Source organism: Macaca mulatta, chromosome 4 (assembly GCF_049350105.2).
Source record: "Macaca mulatta isolate MMU2019108-1 chromosome 4, T2T-MMU8v2.0, whole genome shotgun sequence".
Lineage (NCBI taxonomy): Eukaryota > Metazoa > Chordata > Mammalia > Primates > Cercopithecidae > Macaca > Macaca mulatta.
In genome coordinates, this window is record NC_133409.1 from 24,891,744 (window position 1) to 24,910,359 (window position 18,616).

The following is an 18,616-nucleotide window of genomic DNA, read 5'->3' on the forward strand; positions in this document are numbered from 1 at the left end:
GCTTGATGTTTGGGGCTAGATGTGAAAAATGTTTTTTAAAAATGAAATACAGTAAATAAGTCTCATTTATTTGCCTGCAGCATTTCTCTGTTGGAGAGAATAAGCCTCACACTCAAAAGGCTAGAAAATTTATTGATAATAGAGAAATGAAGTCAAGTTATTGAAGAGAAGGCAAACGTGCACATGACTGCTGTAAATGACTTTGACTTTTCTTAACTAGATTAATTGCATTCTAGTGTCCTGAAGGAACTTATAGATGAAAAACAAACGTAAAAAATGAAAAAATTATAGAGCAAGATACAAGGGATGGAAGATTGGACACCAGAAACTGTTATTCATACTTCTAAATGAAATAAAAAATATGTATCTATAAACATTAGATATATGGCTATAATCATAGAATATAACATTATAATGTAAACAGATAAAATGTAAACATTAGAGAACATATTAACATTAGAGAATGGCTATAATCATAGAAAAGTTTCTAGCATGAATAATTAAAAGGATGAATTATGAGTACTTAGTACAAGTTGCTGTGATCAATGGGTTTATATAGGAGTTTATATATGAGTTTGTATATGGCACATTGTGGCAGATACTGTAGTTTGGCTTATAATCAACCTTTTTTTTTAACCACCTCACTTCTTGTTGTTCTATATCAAAGAGGCTTAGAAGTAGAATACTTGATTTTTAGCCTCTTTTACAACTCAGGGTGGACATTTGACACGTTTCTGACCTATGAGATACAGGTAAAATTTGTTGCCACTGCTCCTCTGCCCTTTATCTTTCTTATTTCTTGTTGCTAAGAATAAGATATAAGAATTGAAGGTATAGCAGCCATCTTTGATCATGCAATTATAAGTCATCAAGCTAAGGATGAATGTAATTTAACAAATCTATACTGATAGTAATAAAATTCTGGGATGAAGTTTCAGATACTATAACTGAAAATGTATACAGTGGAGAGATATGGCTTAAGAAAAGTACACTGGAAAAATACCTAATTTTTAATTGATGGTAAACTTAATTCAAAGCAACACATGGTGTGAATTTACCTACAAAATTATAGTTCATGTTTTTGCTACACTAAATGTAATTGTTTTATATTCCACAATTATCTGACCACTTCTCGACCAAGCTAAAGGGCAGTGGAAGATGTCATGATGGCCTGAAACTATCACTGAAGATAACTAATTATTTAGCTTATGGGAGAAGAAATTTAGGGAGCATGTGACTGCAGAGTTTAAATATTAAAAGGTTGTAACTCAGAAGCGGAAGTATACTTAATTTTAATGGCTCTAAAGTATAGAACCATGGCTGGAGGCTAGAATTTAGGAGACATTTTACCATAGGTTAGTAAAAGTTGAAATAAACTAGGTAAGTAAGTAATTTATAATTTCTTAAAATATGCAAGTAAATGTTGGATGTCCACTTGAAGCAGACGTTGTAAAAATATTGTATTTGATAGGGTTTGAAATATATAACTTCTAAGGTCCTTATCAATTATTGAATCCTTATCAGTTATATGCGTTGATGGTTTTATAACACTGATCTCTGCATCCCAAACAGCAATATTTGGTTTTGTAGGTGTTTACAATTAATCACATTTGTAGATGTGGTAATGGCTCTAACAGTCAATAAACCTACTTCAGTAGATATATATTTGTTTTAGCTTAAAATTTTGGCTGACATGATAAGTTGATTCCCAGTGTTTATGTTTTACCATTTTCCAAACTAAAAGATTACACATTTAAAGCTATTGGACAAAAAGTTAACTGTTTGAGCTGTTAAGTTTTTTGCATGGCTGTACCTTAAAGGCCAAGATTATATAATGTAATTTATACTAAACAGAAAAGCAAAAGGAAACACTTTTGACGACAATATGCACCTTTGAATACTTCATCAGTAGTCTTAATGGTGCATCAGTTAAGAAAGAGACTGGATAGATGAGGCCAGGCTGAAAGTCTCAGAACAACTTTAGTAGATACCCTAGACTGACTCTTTAAATTCCATTCTGTCATCATTAGAATGGAAAAGATTGAAAAGCTGAAGGCTGCATTTCCCAGATTCCATTGTGTCAGGGATTCTGGAAGCAAAACATTCTCACCACTTAGATTCATTTGTGTGATTATTAGAGGGCGGAAAGGAGGCAAAGGGCATCTTTTGATCTGCATTTAACTGTTTTCCCTGGCAGATATGGTTGTGGAATCAGTGGGTTTCCTGCAGCAATATTTAGGGCCCATCCTATGGACTCCTAGGAGTCCTGTGGCAGGGGCATGCCAGTGCAGCTAATGATTCCATCTACCTCCAGAAGCATCCTCAGGGTTAGTAACTCTGTATAATTTTGTGGGTTATTCCTGGAGGCCCAGGCTTTGATTTGCTGCTTCAACCTTTCTAATATTTTGAGAGCCCTTAATTCTGTTTATAATCTTTTCCTGCCAAACTTATCTGGAATGTTTTTTGCATTGGGCCATGATGATTATTCATCAGTAAATACAAAATAAAAATGACTAGGCAGTAGTTGTGGTGCTTCCTGGAATGTTACAGCTACATTAAGATTTCCACAACTATGTCCTGACTACATCATGGTACATCATCTTTACCTCAGAACCTTGGCACATGTTCCTCCTGGGTCTAAAATATGATATTCCAAGTTCTTAGCTCGACCACCTCTATGTTATCTTTTAAATCTCAGCTAAAGTACTCCTCAATATAGACTCAACTTTGACTTTGACCTCTAACCCTTACCTCTGATTTCTGGGATCTCCTAGTGTCCTATACTGCCTACTTCTTGCCTTGATCACAGGACTGCTGTTTTGCTACGCAAAGGCTTGTCTTTGCCCCCACACTGAGCTTTTTGAGTGTTAGTGCTAAATCTTTTATCTTTAGACCTAGCACAGTATCAGACAAATTGAAAACAGTTTATATTGTTCGTTACATGAATTTATGTATGATTAATGCACAGCCAAGTGGAATATAAAAAAGACACTATAATATTCATGACTTTGAACTCCTTTGCACAGTTGATGCTCAAATTTTTAGAAATTTTGAGGAAATGTATGTTGCAATATTTAAGAAAGAAGAATCATAATGTTTGCAACTTCAAATGATTCAGAAGAAAATATATAATAAATATGGTAGAATAACAAAAATTATATCTAGGTAAAGGTCTCATGGGTGTTCATGGTGCTATTCTACTGTTCTACATATTTGGAAATTTCTGTAATAAATTGAGACAATATAAAAATATAACAAAGGAAAAATATGAATATATATGTGTTTATACATCACACACAGAGACACACATATGTACACAAACTTTCTCCAACAAATTTGATAAAACCTACATGGAATATTCATAAGATTTGTGTTTTGGGGTGTGTGTGTGTGTGCATGCATGTGTGTATGTGTGGTGGAAAGGAATGTTAAATAAAACTCAGATAAACTCAGTTGAAGGACATAAAGGAGTTCTATTATGAAGCGAATTTTTAAAAAAACACATGTAAATGCAATTTAAAAATCATTTTTCTATGTTACATTTGTTGTAGATGCTGATCACAATGCTGAATGAAGGTTGTGCATTGACCACAGTCTAACCAAATGTCTGCAAAGCTCTTTTAAATCTGTTTGAAACATGCAAATATCTAAAACTTACATATTTGGCCTGCTGAAAAGCCCAGTGATCTGGAAGTTCATATTCCCAGGAGGATGCAGTGCCTAGGGGTGTGTAGTGGTTGTTCCCTTGACATAGTGACATGTCGTCAGTTCAGCATCCCTTCAGTCCAGTTCTCTCTTCTTACTCCAGCTTCTCTCAAACTCAGACCAAGTTTCTGTTGCCCTTTCATCATGGTGTGTGTAATTGTTGATTGTTTTATTCCTTGTACTCTGCAAAAGATGGGGGGTGAAGTACGGGAAAACAGGTAGTTGGAGAGGGCCACATAAAATATAGGGAAATATATTTTGGTGGAAATGAATGATATCCTTATGTGTTTAATATGCAAAAGTGTCTTTAAAAAATACCACCTGGACAGTACAACCATTCAAATTGTCTGCCTGACTTTTGCAGGAATTTGAGTTGACAATCCTAGAAAAAGAGAGAAAAAAATCCTTTTCAATAACAAATGTTACATGTTCTATTCCATATTGTTATTTAAAGGCTAAAGTAAAGATGAACAAATTATGTGCCAGACACTATTTGAAATGCTTTAGATGTTTTCAGTCAGTCCTCATGGCAACACAAGAATCCAAGAATGGTTACTAGCTTTATTTTAGAGTGGAGGAAACTAAGCCATCGAATATAGTATTTTGGTGATCAAGCAAATCACCCGAGGCTCACCATTCCAAATTAAAGGAAAGATTCAGTTCCTTTGATCACAGAGTCTGTGTTCTAAATTACTGTGCTATGGAATGCATGCTTACAATGGAATTTCTCTTTACTTCTTTCTTTTTTTTGCAACCTCTGCCTTCCAGGTTCAAGTAATTCCCCTTTCTTAGCCTCCCGAGTAGCTGGGACTACAGGCATGCACCACCACACCCAGCTAATTTTTGTATTTTTAGAGAGACGGAGTTTCACCATGTTGGCCAGGATGATCTCAATCTCTTGACCTTGTGATCCACCCACCTCGGCCTCCAAAAGTGCTGGGATTACGGGTGTGAGGCACCGCACCCAGCCGCTTGCTTTAATTCTCTAACTCAAATATATTTTTAAAGAGTACAATACCTCCTAGGGCATTTCTAATGCACTGACAGTTTTGGGACTTAGAGCCTAAAGATACACAGCAATTTGTCTGAATACCAGACCTTGCAGTTAGAAGAATTGACTATTCTATGATTGAATTATCTGATCCAAAATTAGTATTCATTCTTGTCTGTTTAAAGAATTAATAATCGTTAAGTAATTTGTGCCCCTGGGGGGAAAAAGCTATACTCTAAAGAAAAAAGTTATATTCTAAAGAAAAAGCAGTCGCCCAAATATGTTATGGATATTTCCCCTCTTAGAAATGAAGACTCGAACAAAATGTTTATCAATTCTCACCCCACCTTTCTCCATATATCCAAATGTGTTTGATTGGAAAGTGAACATCAGAATTTTTTGAACACAGCTATTTTAACTTGTGAAATTCTAGGGCAAACTTTACTCTGTTTACTCAATTCTCTTTCACAAAGATGCTTTTTTGGAGAAGAACAAAATATTTCCTTACATTGTCTGATCAAACTTTTTGATTGGTGTCCATGAAGTAAATTCTCATGACAACTGTCATCATTTGAGAGTAAAATAGACCCTTCTGCCTTTGCTAATTTAGAAACTGCTTTTACCACCACATTTCTAGAAATAATTTCTTTTCCACCATATAGGAAATTACATGTCAATTTTAAAATACAAGCATACATATTTTTAGTCAAATCTAGCTTTACATGACACTTCATTGAAGTCAGGAATGTAAGACAAAAAGAAGCTTATGTCTCCTCTGCATACCAAGTATGAAATCGTTGCTTGAATCATTTCAGATGAAAATCATCCCATGGAAGACACAATGAAAACAATGGCACTTCATTCATAAGTTTCACACCATTTATTTGAGAGAAAAGACTGTGGAAAAACAGAGTCAGACATTGGACATTTTAATGGCATGTATCGCCAAGAGCCGAAATATCATAGCAGTGAGGGAATTATATTTTTGAGGCTACAAAGTAAAGTCTATAATATCAATTATACTCCCAATGAGTGGAAGTTAGGTTATGCTAAATTTTAAAACCCGTGACCTGTCTTAGATTTTCCTAAGATTGCATTTCATTGTATAATATTGCTACATTCATATTGCACAGAATTTTATATTTAACAAATGAAGTATTACGTCCATGGCTAGATGTTGGATCTTCGGTTCTTACAAGCATTGCAGTGTAGTCACTGTGTATACTATATTTTTAGATTAGGTGTTACTTGAAGTTTCAGACTGCAGCAGGGAAGTTAAAATTCAGGAACTTTCTTGGTAGAACTAGAGGTAATTTATCCCTGTTGTGAATAGCAAGGTTTTTTTCTTTCTTTTAGAGGGAGTAAAGATATACCTCATTTAATTGCACTTCATTTTATTGCACTTTGCCGATACTGTGTTTTTTACAAATTGAAGGTTTGTGGCAACCTGCATAAAGCAAGTCTATTGGTGCCATTTTTTTCAACAGCACATGTTTACTTTCTGTTTCTGTGTCATGTTTTAGTAAGTATTACAATGTTTCGAACTTTTCTTAACATTATTTGTCTGTTACGGTGATCTGTGATCAGACATCTTTGATGTTACTATTGTAATTGTTCTAGGGCACCTTGAACTATACCCATATGAGACAATGAACTTAACTGATAAATATTCATGTTCTGACTGTTCCACCTGCCAGCCATTTTCCTGCCTCTCTCCCTCTCCTCAGGCCTCAATATTCCCTAAAACACAACAATATTGAAATTAGGCCAGTTAATAATCCTACAATGGCCTCTAAATGTTCAAGTGAAAAGAAGAGTCACATATCTCTCATGTTAAATCAAAAGCTAGAAATGATTAAGATTAGTGAAGAAGGCATGTCAAAAGTTGAGATAGGCAGAAATGCCTCTTGTGCAAACAGTTAGCCAATACTGTTTTTTAAGTATTGTAGCCAATACTTTGCATACAATATGTATGCAAAGAAAAAGTTCTTGAAGAAAATTAAAAGTGCTTCTCCAATGATAAGAAAGTGAAACTTAAGCCTTACTGCTGAGATGGAGAAGGTTTTAGTGGTCTGAGTAGAAAATCAAAACAGCCACAATATTCCCTTGACCTAAAGCCTAATCCATAGCAATACTCTAGCTCTCTTCAATTTAATGAAGACTGAGGGAGGTAAGGAAGCTACAGAAGGAAAGTTGGGAATTAACAGAGATTGGTTCATGAGGTTTAAGGAAAGAAGCCATCTTCATAACATAAAAGTGCAAGTGAAACAGCAAATGCTGATGTAGTTGCTGCAGCAAGTTATCCAGAAGATCTGGCTAAGATCATTGATGAAGATGGCTATGCTAAACAACAGATTTGCAATGAATACAAAAGAGCCTTCTTTTGGAAGAAAATGCCATCTAGAATTTTCATAGCTAAAGAGAAGTCAATGTCTGGCTTCAAAGTTTCAAAGTACAGACTGACTCTTTTGTTAGGGGTTAATGCAGCTGGTATTTGAAGTTGAAGACCATGCTCATTTTCCATTCCAAAAATCCTAGGCCCCTCAAGAATTATGCTAAATCCACTCTGCCTGTACTCTATAAGTGGAACAAAGTCTGGATGACTGTGCCTCTGTTGACACCATAGTTTAACGAATACTTTAAGTCCACTGTTGAGAATTACTGCTCAGAAAAAATATTCCTTTCAAAATATTACTGCTTGTTGATAATGTACTTGGTCACCCAGGAGCTCTAATGGAGATGTACAAGTAGATTAATGCTTTTTTCATGCCTGCTAACATAATATTATTCTGCAGCCCATGGCTCAAGGAGTAATTTCAACTTTCAAGTCTTATTATTTAAGAGATGCATTTAATAAGGCTATATATACCTGTCACAGATAGTGATTCCTCTAATAGATCTAGACGAAATAAATTGAAAATCTTCTGAAAAGCATTCACCATTCTAGATGCCATTAAGAACATTTGTGATACACGAGAGGATACCAAAATACTAATATTAACAGAAATTTAGAAGTTGATTCCAACCCACATGAATGACTTTGAGGGGTTATACCTTTGAAAGGTACTTCCTTTGGTGGTACCTTGAAAGGTACTTTCTTCTGTGAAGGAAATAACTGCAGATGTAATGGAAATAGCAAGAGAACTAGAATTAGAAGTAGAGGCTGAAGACGAGCCTGAATTGCTGCAATCTCATGATCAAACTTGAATGGATGAGGAGTTGCTTCTTATATATGAGCAAATAAAGTGGTTTATTGAGATGGAATCTACACCTGACAAATATTCTATGGATTGTTGAAATGATAACAAGGAATTTAAAATATTCCTTAAACTTAGTTGATAAAGCAGTGGCAGAGTTTAAGAGAATTGACTCCAATTTTGAAAAAAAGTTGTACTGTCTATAATGCTATCAAACAATATCACATGCTACAGAAGAATCTTTTGTAAAAAAGGAAGAGTCAATCGATGCAGTAAACTTCGTGGGCTTATTTTAAGAAATTACCACAGCTAGTCCAACCTTCAGCAACTACCACCCTGATCAGTCAGCAGCCATCAACACTGAGGTAAAACCCTCCACCAGCAAAAAGATGATGATTCGCTGAAGGTGCAGATTATAGTATTTTTTTTTTTTTTAGCAATAATGTATTTGAAATTAAGGTATGTATACTGTTTTCTAGATATAAGGCTATTGCACACTCAGTATACTATAGTATGGTGTTAATATAACTTTTATATGCACTGGGAAACAAAAAAAATGTGTATGACTTTGTTTATTGTGATATTCGCTTTATTGTGGTGGTCTGCAACTGAACCTCCAATATCTCAAAGGTATGCTTGTATTCAATATTCAATGTCAGGTTTTTCTGGAAGGGGGAGGCACATTTTAGTGTTGCAGTACATTTATTAATTTAGAATCTGCTGTGAAATATTTTCATGATTAATATATATAATCACAATTGTGGGATATATTACTGCTTTTAAAGAACAAATTTTAAGTGTCAAATATTTTTCCCAGGCTTGAACATTTATATTGGTACACAGAAATAATTCACTAGTATCTCAGTATGTCATTAAGAACAACTGAAAGGAAAGGCTGTTTTGGCCCCCCTATCCCTTTTGACTTAGTTATTGATATAGCAAAATATCTCATTATCGAGTATTCATGTCCAACACTGCAAAGATTACCTTTTCTTTTAACCTCCTCCTGCTTTGACTTCTGTTTCTTCATCAACTATTACTATTCCCTTTTCCTGACCTGTACATTCCAATTAATTGCCAAATCTAGACCATTCTCTCTCCTATCATCTTGTTTTCTTAGTTCAGGACTGAGGCGTTTCTCATCTAGACCACTGCCACAGTAGGTGGTTCTTATTCCTTTGATTATAGAAGGATGGCATGGAAATAATAAGATTCAAAGGAATAAAGAAATACATGCTCCCAATTACAGTAAATGACATGTAATTCTAGGACTTGAAATATCTTTAAGGATCATATAGAAGGGAAATCCAGCAAAATACAGGGGGAATAAGGTTATGCTTTTGAGAGAAACATAAGCCAGATTCACCTTCCTGTTCTGCTACTTCCTATATAATTTTTAGCCATTTATTTACATTTTGTCAGCCTCTATTTTCTTGTTTTTAAGGTATAGATAATAAAACTTATAAATAGTAGTCATGTCATTTAAGTAAAAATAATTGATAAGACATCCATACACTAGGTCTCCAGGAGAAAGGAGGTCTATCATTCTTAAAAAAATCACCCCTCTCCCATATTATGTTCTTTTATATATATATATATATATATCTCCTCTCATAACAAACAAACAAACAAACCCAAAACACAACTCATACAAATATTTATACAGTTTTTTAAACAAGTATTCTAAGGAACAGCTTGCATCTTATCATTCTCGTGTTAAAATATGATTATCGTATATAAATAAACAGTATACTTCCTCGGGGGAGCAGCTTCAAAGAATTTGGTAACTGATTTGAGAGTTTTTCCTGCTGTCTAACCTGTATTCCTTATGTTTCCATATCAACCATATTTCTTTTGCTTCATATTTCTTAAGGATGAAGCAAGTACCAAGGTGCAGGTTTCCCTGAACTAGAATTAATTTATCTTCTGTATTTGCTTTCTCCTTCAGGAGTTATCTTGTGATGACTGAGCAAAACATTATTTTATGGTCTTGCAACATTTGCATTCGTTAGCATTCCATTATAGATAAATATAGTCTTTGCCTCTAAAGTGAAGTGAATGAAAAATAATGTAAGCTCCCATGATGGATCAGGTCAAGTCCTCAATCTAAGTTTCCTTCAGCAACTTGCCTTCTAGACTGTAAAATTTCTTGTGGAATGGTTAAATGTTTCATATTTCATGATTTTTGGTGTCTCCAAAATATCTATATCCTAGGGTGTTACATCATCGAAACTTGCAGTTGCTTGTTGTTTAGATTTTTTTCTTTTGATTTGTTGTGTAAGTTAAAGAAAAGCAAAATGAGCTACACACTTGCCTTTCAGTATGATTAATGCAAATAAATTCCCCATGTCCTTTAAATCCTTAGAGGTCTAGTTTGTGCTTTTGAAGTTTACGTCCTGTGGCTTTACTTCTTTTGGCATATTCTTTTGGTATTCTTTCTTGAGAAGTATCAGATCTTTCCAGGCCCCCTTTTGCATTTGGATAAGATCTCTGCAGAAATCTAAGTCTCTAAAAAGAAGAATGATAGAAAAGAACACAGTCATATTATCTTCTCAGCTGGTGGGGAGGAGAAGGATTGTTTTTCTTTCCTTTGTATTGGTCAAGAACTAACCAGTATGCAAGCTGGTATTGAAAAGGTAGTATACTACCCAAATGATTTTCAAAATGAGAATCTCTGTTTGTTCAATTCCTTTTCCAGGTTTCTATGTGTGTCTTCTGTTGTCTTTTGTTTAATTTAACCTTGGTTCTTTATTAAGAAAACAATCATCACTAGGGAAAGCATGCATGCTCATTTCACATCTTTTAGTGCCGAAAAACATTAACATATCCATTTCTCTTCTAAATAGAACCTTCTGAAATAACTTGGGCAGAATTTGTGTGAACGGAAACTCATTTGTTTTAATTACACAACCAGTGCAAAAGAAGTTCTAACATGTTCTTTTATATTGCTTTGCATCCTAAATGAGAATACGCATCCTATATAGACACTCTCATTTTTCAATTACAAGATGATAATAGTTCTGTTTTCAAATTTCGTTGGTCTCTTGATTTTTTCTTCACCGTAAATTTCTTTCAGTTTATTTTGACAAAATATTTATGAATTCCCACCTTTTTATTGATATCGTTCTTCACAATCCTACTGCTGACCATTGTCATCTTAAAGCCTGTGACCCTTCCAATTCTAATTGAGAAAATTAAACATGTTTTATCAGCTTGAGGTAGTCCAAGAAAGTTACAGAATGACTGAGTTTTACACATCTTTTCTCATGGTCACATACTGTTATAGGTTGAGAGTCCTGATGATCAAGCACAGACTGGGCTCTCTGGGGGCTCAGAATCCAGTGGGATAGATAGACCAGTAAGTTGGCAACTAAAATGTGTGCTGGTAAGAAGGGCTAGGGCATCCCTGTTTCCTCCTCATAACCACACTCATGCTAGGACCCATCATCACCCATCCTGGGCCTCATTTTTAGGATAACTTTTCCTTTTATTGTCTTCTTCGTACTCAGCTTTCCAAAGTTTATGGGAGCTGAGGAGACCCATATTGATATCTGATGAATTCTTGGGAACTGAGGCATGTCTTATTTTCAGTACTTAGTATAGTACCTGGCACAGAGTAAGCTCTCAGTAGAAGTTTGTTTACTGAATCACTGGATCTTGAGAGCATTAGTAATGAATAACTGCATTCAGAGAAGCCTCCAGGCCAAACTTTTAGCAGGATAGTATTTAGTTGGCTCCTCTATTTTTCTTTCTGTCGTCACACACTCTGACCTTTTATGTAACAAGTATAGTGTAATAGAATTTAGTCATCTGGGACCTCCCAATTCCTACCTATTCCACTGACCTGCATCTTTTTTTCTTTTTCTTTTTTTTTTTCTTTTTTTTTCAGATGTGACTTGTCAGGTTGTGTCTATTTGAATCTTTTATTCAGAGACTTTCAGAGATATTCTGGCTAATACTTATATTTTGATAGTTAACTGTAGTACTTAGCCTATTAATTTAGCAATTTCAGGCAATATATTTTTCAGGGCTAATAGAAGATATATATTTAAATATTTTAACTCTAAAAGACAACCTCAGCAACATTATTACCATCAACTCAGTATTTAACATTTACCAAATATATTCTGTTTGGTAAAACTATATTAACTGTGTGACATTCATTACCTTGTTTATTCTTCACAATATTTCTATCAGATAAGAAAAGTGGAGCTTCAAGAGATTATAACACATGTTCCAGTTAACATGGACAGAAAGTGTTAGAGGTGGAATTGGAACATATGTTACCTGACTAAAGATTCTGTGTGTACCACTACTGTGTTATGTCACCAGACCCCACTCATCCACCTTGCCTACTCTTCTGGGTATGCTATGGTAGCACTTTCTCTAATTTTTTATAATTTTAGAGCAAATCAGTTGTGTTTCCAATTGACCGGCTTGACCTTCAGCAGTAGTTCTTACTGAAAACGTATATGCCGTTAAAGTAACTCACAAAGCTCTTGGGCATTTTTGGACATAAGCGCTTGTATACCTTTTGGTAGAATACTATTTGTTTATTAAAATTGTATTAAGATGACAGAGAAAAAATAAAAAATAAGTTAGTTACACTCATCTTGGCAGTGACTTATCCTGAGAAAAAGCTCAGCATTTTCTAGGCAAATTATTAATTATGACAGAGTAAACTGTTGGGTCTCAGGATGCTTCATGAAATTGAAAGAAAAAAAAATAGCCCTCATTGATTTTCTTACTGTAAGGTATCAGATTTAGTACAAAGCTTTCCTTCCTTCTTCATGACCATTGGCAAGAACTATCTGTATCCTACTTTACTGTTTACATAGCTTTACACAACTGGAATTAGAGTCAAGATTTATAGGCAGAAAAAGCAACAACTCTTATAGATAACCATTCCTCTATCCCTCCAACAAAGCAGCAAGGGTGTAGAAATTGAAATTGAAACATACTCGAGTCCATTAGAAGGCCTGTGCTTTAAGGCTTAAGAGACACTAAAGGATTTCTGAAGCAGAGAAGTGATTGTGTAAATCTGATGTTTCTATTAGTTGTAATTTTCTTTGAATAGTCTCCCATTTAATTTTCTCTCTTCTGCATGAGCAGTAATTCAGTGACAACATTTTCAATCTACATAGGTATATTTAGGCATGCTGAGGAATAAAGCTGCTTTTGGCTCATAGTGTAGGCTTCTATCCAGTGCCCTGAACTGCTTTCAGAATTTACTTTTCCATTAATAAGTCCTTTCAGACCATGGAAACCATGCAGGGGGTTTGTAGAGAGAGTTTTCTTTTTTTTTTCTTATGAAAGAGTCTGAGTCTAGCATAGCTATGAGGGACTAGATAAATGAACTGAAACCAGTAGCTACATGAGACATTTGGTAAAGTAAATCAACACAGCAGGAGTTCCCTCTTCTCAATTGATCTCAAACTTATTTGAGAATTTTTTCTTTTATCCATCAACATTTTTTCAAAAATGTTCTTCAACATTGCTCTCTGTTTGTAACAGAAAGCCTGTCTTCTGTTAAGTGTGTTTATTTTCACTGTATCCTCTGTGTTTTCAGGAGAAGGTTGGAGAGAAGCAAGGCAGAGACATATTGAGAAAAAGTCTCCAGATCAATTTTGAGTGCAAAATAAGGATAAAATGAGAATGAAGAAATCCAAGGTTTTTCCTAGTTTGTTTCTTACTTTCATACATTAATTCATTCATCCTGGTCAGTCAGTGAGTCAGTCAACAGATATTTATTTGGTGCCTACTATGAGTCAGGAACTCTTGAAGACACTGATTGGGCAGATAAAGAAGGCACGACTGGCCACTGTCCCTGGAAAGCTTGAAGTTTGCCTTTATTGCTAACTGGTTGGATGCTTTTAAAAAAGTAAGTTAATCTCTCTTGACTTCAGTTTCCTCACATGTAAATGAGATGGCTTATTAGATGACCTGATTCTAGGATTCCAGGGCTTAATTAGCTATTACACCCTGATATGACCAACTCAAATCTAAAATTTGAATAAAATAAAAAGGAACTTCTGTTCCCATGATATCCTCTCATTCCCAGCCCTTATACTTCCAAGGAGAGTTTAAAAACATTTGATACTAATGTATTCAGGTTTTACTACAGGGATATCTTCCACTTATTTGACTTAAATTCCACATTTTTAATGTTCTATTATTTTACTGACTGGTCAACATTATTTGCTTAAGGTTTAGGAGTAGGAGTAGCCATAACTTCCTTTTGAAAAAGAAGTTTTGTCACTGTAAGCCACAATAAAGAGAGGTAACATGTCTTGATCACCTACCCTGTGCCAGGCCTCCAGCTTGGCATTTATAACCAATCTTCCATTTAATCCTAATGGTAAAATAATTAGCTGAGATCCTTTAACAAACAAGAGATGAAACCAGTATTTGAGCCCAGGTCCTCTGTTTCTAGAGCCAGCATTTTTTTACCGTTATTGTATATTCAAGTGGGGAAAGAGACTCAGGAGGTGATATTTTGGGAATGAGTGACCAACTATTCTGGTGTGCCCAGGACTGTGCTGGTATTAGCATGGGAGGTCTTGCATACTGGGAAAGCCCAAGCAAGCTGGGCAGAAAGAGTCCTTGGTTATTAGATTGGTGCAAAAGTGATTTTGATTTTTGTCATTACTTTTAATATTTAGAGTGGAAATAACTGAACACTTCTAAGAGTATCTATTCTTTGAGGCTTAGAAAAAATTAATGACCACTTTACAGAAATGTGTTTTGCATTGTGGTATTTTGAAATAATATTTTTCATTTTAGTGATAAAGAGATACAAGTCACCCTTATATAGTTTAAATAAATGATGTACTTTGTTTTATAACAGCAAAATTTCAGGAGGTAATAAAATGGTAAAACCAAAAAAAATTCTCCTATATTGGTCTGAAAGTCTCCATTTAAGACACTAAAAAGCCATCTTAAAAATAATTTTTAAGGTAAATAATGATATCAGAACAATAGAGACCAGAATATAAAAAATGAATATATTCAAAGGAAATTGAATAAAAAATAGTAACTCAAGAAAGAGAAAAAATAAATTTCAAATAGAGATTTATTAATCATGGTTCTATTTGCATGATGCTGAACATCTGAACAGTATTTGAGAATGTTTGTCAAATATTTAAGTGAATAATTAGCACATAAAGTTATGCTTTTGGAAATTGCTTTGAAGCTATCAGTTTTATAGTTAATACTTGGCACTTTCAAGTTTTAGTCTTTAAACATTTTTAAAAATCAACTTTTATTTTAGATACAGTGAGTACGCATGCAGGTTTGTTACATGGGGGTATTGAGTGATGCTGAGATTTGGGATATGAATGATCCCATCACCCAGGTAGTGAGGATAATACCTGATAGGCAGTTTTTCAGCCCTGATCTGCTTCCCTCCCTCTCCCCTCTTTCCAAGTTGGAGGCCCTTTATCTCTTTCTTTTGTCTAAATGCTCTGGCTAGGAACTACAATGCTGTATTGAATGAAGTGGTAAATGTTGGCATCCGTGTCTTATTCCAGATTTTAGTAAGAAGGCTTTCCATTTTTCCCCATTCGGTATGATATTAGTTGTAATCTTGATATATTTGGTTTGTATCTGGTTTTTTTTAATGCCCAAGTTATTGAGGGTTTTTATTATAAAACAGTGTTGAATTTTATTAAATGCTTGTTCAGCATCTATTTGAATGATTGTATGGTTTTTGTCCTTGTTTATGTTGATGTGATATATCATGTTTATTGGGTATTTTGAGCCATCCTTGCATTTCTGTGATGAACCCCACATGATCTTGGTGAATTATCTTTTTAAAGCATTGTTGAGTTCTATTTGTTAGTATTTTGTTGAGTATTTTTACATTTATATTCATCAGGGATGTAAGCTAGTAGTTTTCTTTTTCTGTGTCTTTGATATTGCTATCAGGGTTATGCTGGCCTTATAGAATGAGTTTGGAAGTATTTCTTCCTCTTCAATTTCCTTTTGAAGAGTTTGATTATCATTGGCATTAATTCTTTAAATGTTTAACAGAATTCAGCAGTGAATCCATGAAGTCCTGGGCTTCTCTTTAGTGGGAGACTTTTTATTATTGCTTCAGTCTCACTAATTATTACTGATTTGTTCAAGTTTTCTATTTCTTCATGGTTCAATCTTGGCAGGTTGTAAATGTCCAGGAATGTAAGCATTTCTTCTAGATTTTTAAATTATTTGTGCATAGTGGTTCATAATATTCTCTACAATATTTTGTACTTCTGTGATATTAGTTGTAATGTTTTCTTTTTAGCTCTGATTTTATTTATATGGATATTCTCTCTTTTTTTCTTAGTGTAGCTAAAGGTTTGTCAATTTTGTCTTTTAAAAAACAATTTTTTTTTGTTGATGTGTATTTTTTGTCTCAATTTCTGCTCTGACTTTTATTATTTCTTTCCTTCTGTTAGGTTTGCGGTTAGTCTGTTCTTGTTTTTGTAGTTCCTTGAGGTTCATCATTCAGTTTTTATTTGGAGTGTTTATGTTTCCTTCCTGTAGGCATTTATTGTTATAAACTTCTCCTTTAGTACTGCTTTTGCTGTATGCCATAAATTTCTGCTATGGTGTGTTTCCATTTTCATTGGTTTGAAGACGTTTTCCATTTTCTTCTTAATTAGTTCATTGATCCATTGGTCATTCAGCAGCATGTTGTTTAATTTCCATGTATTTGTACAATTTCCAAAATTTATTTCCTTACTTAGTTTTAGTATTATTTCATCACGGTCAGATAATACTTGATATAGTTTTGACTTTTAAATATTTGTTGAGACTTTTTCTGTGGCCTCATGTATGGCCTATTCTGAATAATATTCCATGTACTAACAAAAAATGTTTATTCTTCAACAGCTGAATGAAATCTGTAAATATCTGTTAGGTCCATTTGGTCTACAGTGTAGTTTAACTCCACTATTTCTTTGCTGATCTTCTGCCTAGATGTTCTGTCGATTGCTTAAAGTGAATTATTGAAGCCTTCTACTATTATTATATTGCAGCCTCTCTTTCTCTTTAGATCTATCCATATTTGTTTTATATATTTGAGTGCTTCAGTGTTAGGTACGTACAGATTTACTGTTGCTGTATCTCTTTCATCATTGACACATTCATCATTATATATAATAACCTTATTTGTCTCCTTTTACAGTTTCTAACCTAAAATTTATTTTGTCTAACAGAAGTATAGCTACTATTGTTTATTTTGTTTTCTTGCTTTCTCTGCTTGGAATATCTTTCTCCATCCCTTCATTTTCAGTTTATGTGTGACTTTATAAGTAAAGTAAGTTTCTTGTAGACAGCATACAGATGAGTCTTTTTAAAAATTTATTTAGCCACTGTCTTTCAAGTAGAGATTTAGTCCGTTTACATGTAGCGTTATTATTAATAGGTAAAGACTTATACTGCCATTTTATTACTTGTTTTCTAATTGTTTTGTAACTTCTCACTTATTTTCTTCCTATCATTTGGGATTAAGATATTTTGTTGGTGGTATATTTTAATTCCTTCATTTGTATTTCTAGCATATCTATTCTAGGTTTGTGCTTTGTGGTTACTATGAGGACTAAAAAAATCATATAGTTATAACACACATTTAAAACTGATACCAATTTAACTTTTATTGCATAAAAAGGAAACAAATAACCTCTGCCCCAAAAATTTTGTACAAATTAATTCTCTTCTTCCTTCACATTTTGAATTTTTGATGTCACAATTTTCATTTTTTATATTACCTATCTCTTATCAAATTGTTTGTTTTTAGTATTGTTAATAGCGTTGTCTTTTAGTATTCTTACTAAAGTTATAGGTGATTAAAACACCATGATTACAATATTCATATGATAATCATGTTAGCAATATTTTCTTTCAGTTCGAAGAACTCCCTTATAGCATTTGCTGTATGACAGGTCTGGCTGTGATAAATTTCCTCAGCTTTTGTTTGACTTGGAGAGTGTTTTTTTTTCTCTCCTTCATTTCTGAGGAATAGCTTATCTGAGTAGCACATTATTCTTGGTTGGCATTTTCTTCCCTTCATTAATCTTTGTAAATCATCTCACTCCCTCTTGGCCTGTAAGATTTCTGCTGAGAAGTCTGCTGCCAGCTGTATTTGCTCTTTCTTGTATGTTATTTAATTATTTTCTCTTGCTTCTTTCTATAGCCTATCTTTATCTTTGACCATTGAGAGTTTGATTATAATATTTAATAAGAATATTAAATGTTTTTATTTGGGTTGGATATAATTGGTGATCTTTTAACTTCCTGTACCTGAAGAGATTATCTATATTTCTCTCCAGGTTTAGAAAGTTTTTGCTATTATTTCTTTGGATAAGCTTTGTACTCTTTTGCCTCACTCAGTTTTTTCTTTCACTCCAATAACCCAAATATTAGCCTTATAGGTTTCATAGATCCCTTAAAACTTGATTATTCCTTCGCTTTTTCTTTAAAAAAAAACTTTTTTCTCTTCTGTCTATATTTTCAATAATCTCTTTTAAACTCAATGATTCTTTCTTCTGTTTGATTTATTCTGCCCTTGATGATCTCTATTGTATTTTTCATTTCATTTATGGTATTTTTCAGCTCCAGAATTTCTGTTTCTTTTTTTAATCATTTCTCTCTGCTAAATTTCTCTGTTAAATGTTTGAATTGGTTCTCTGTTATAATCTTGAAATTTTCCCAGTTTCCTTAAGACACATGTTTTTAATTG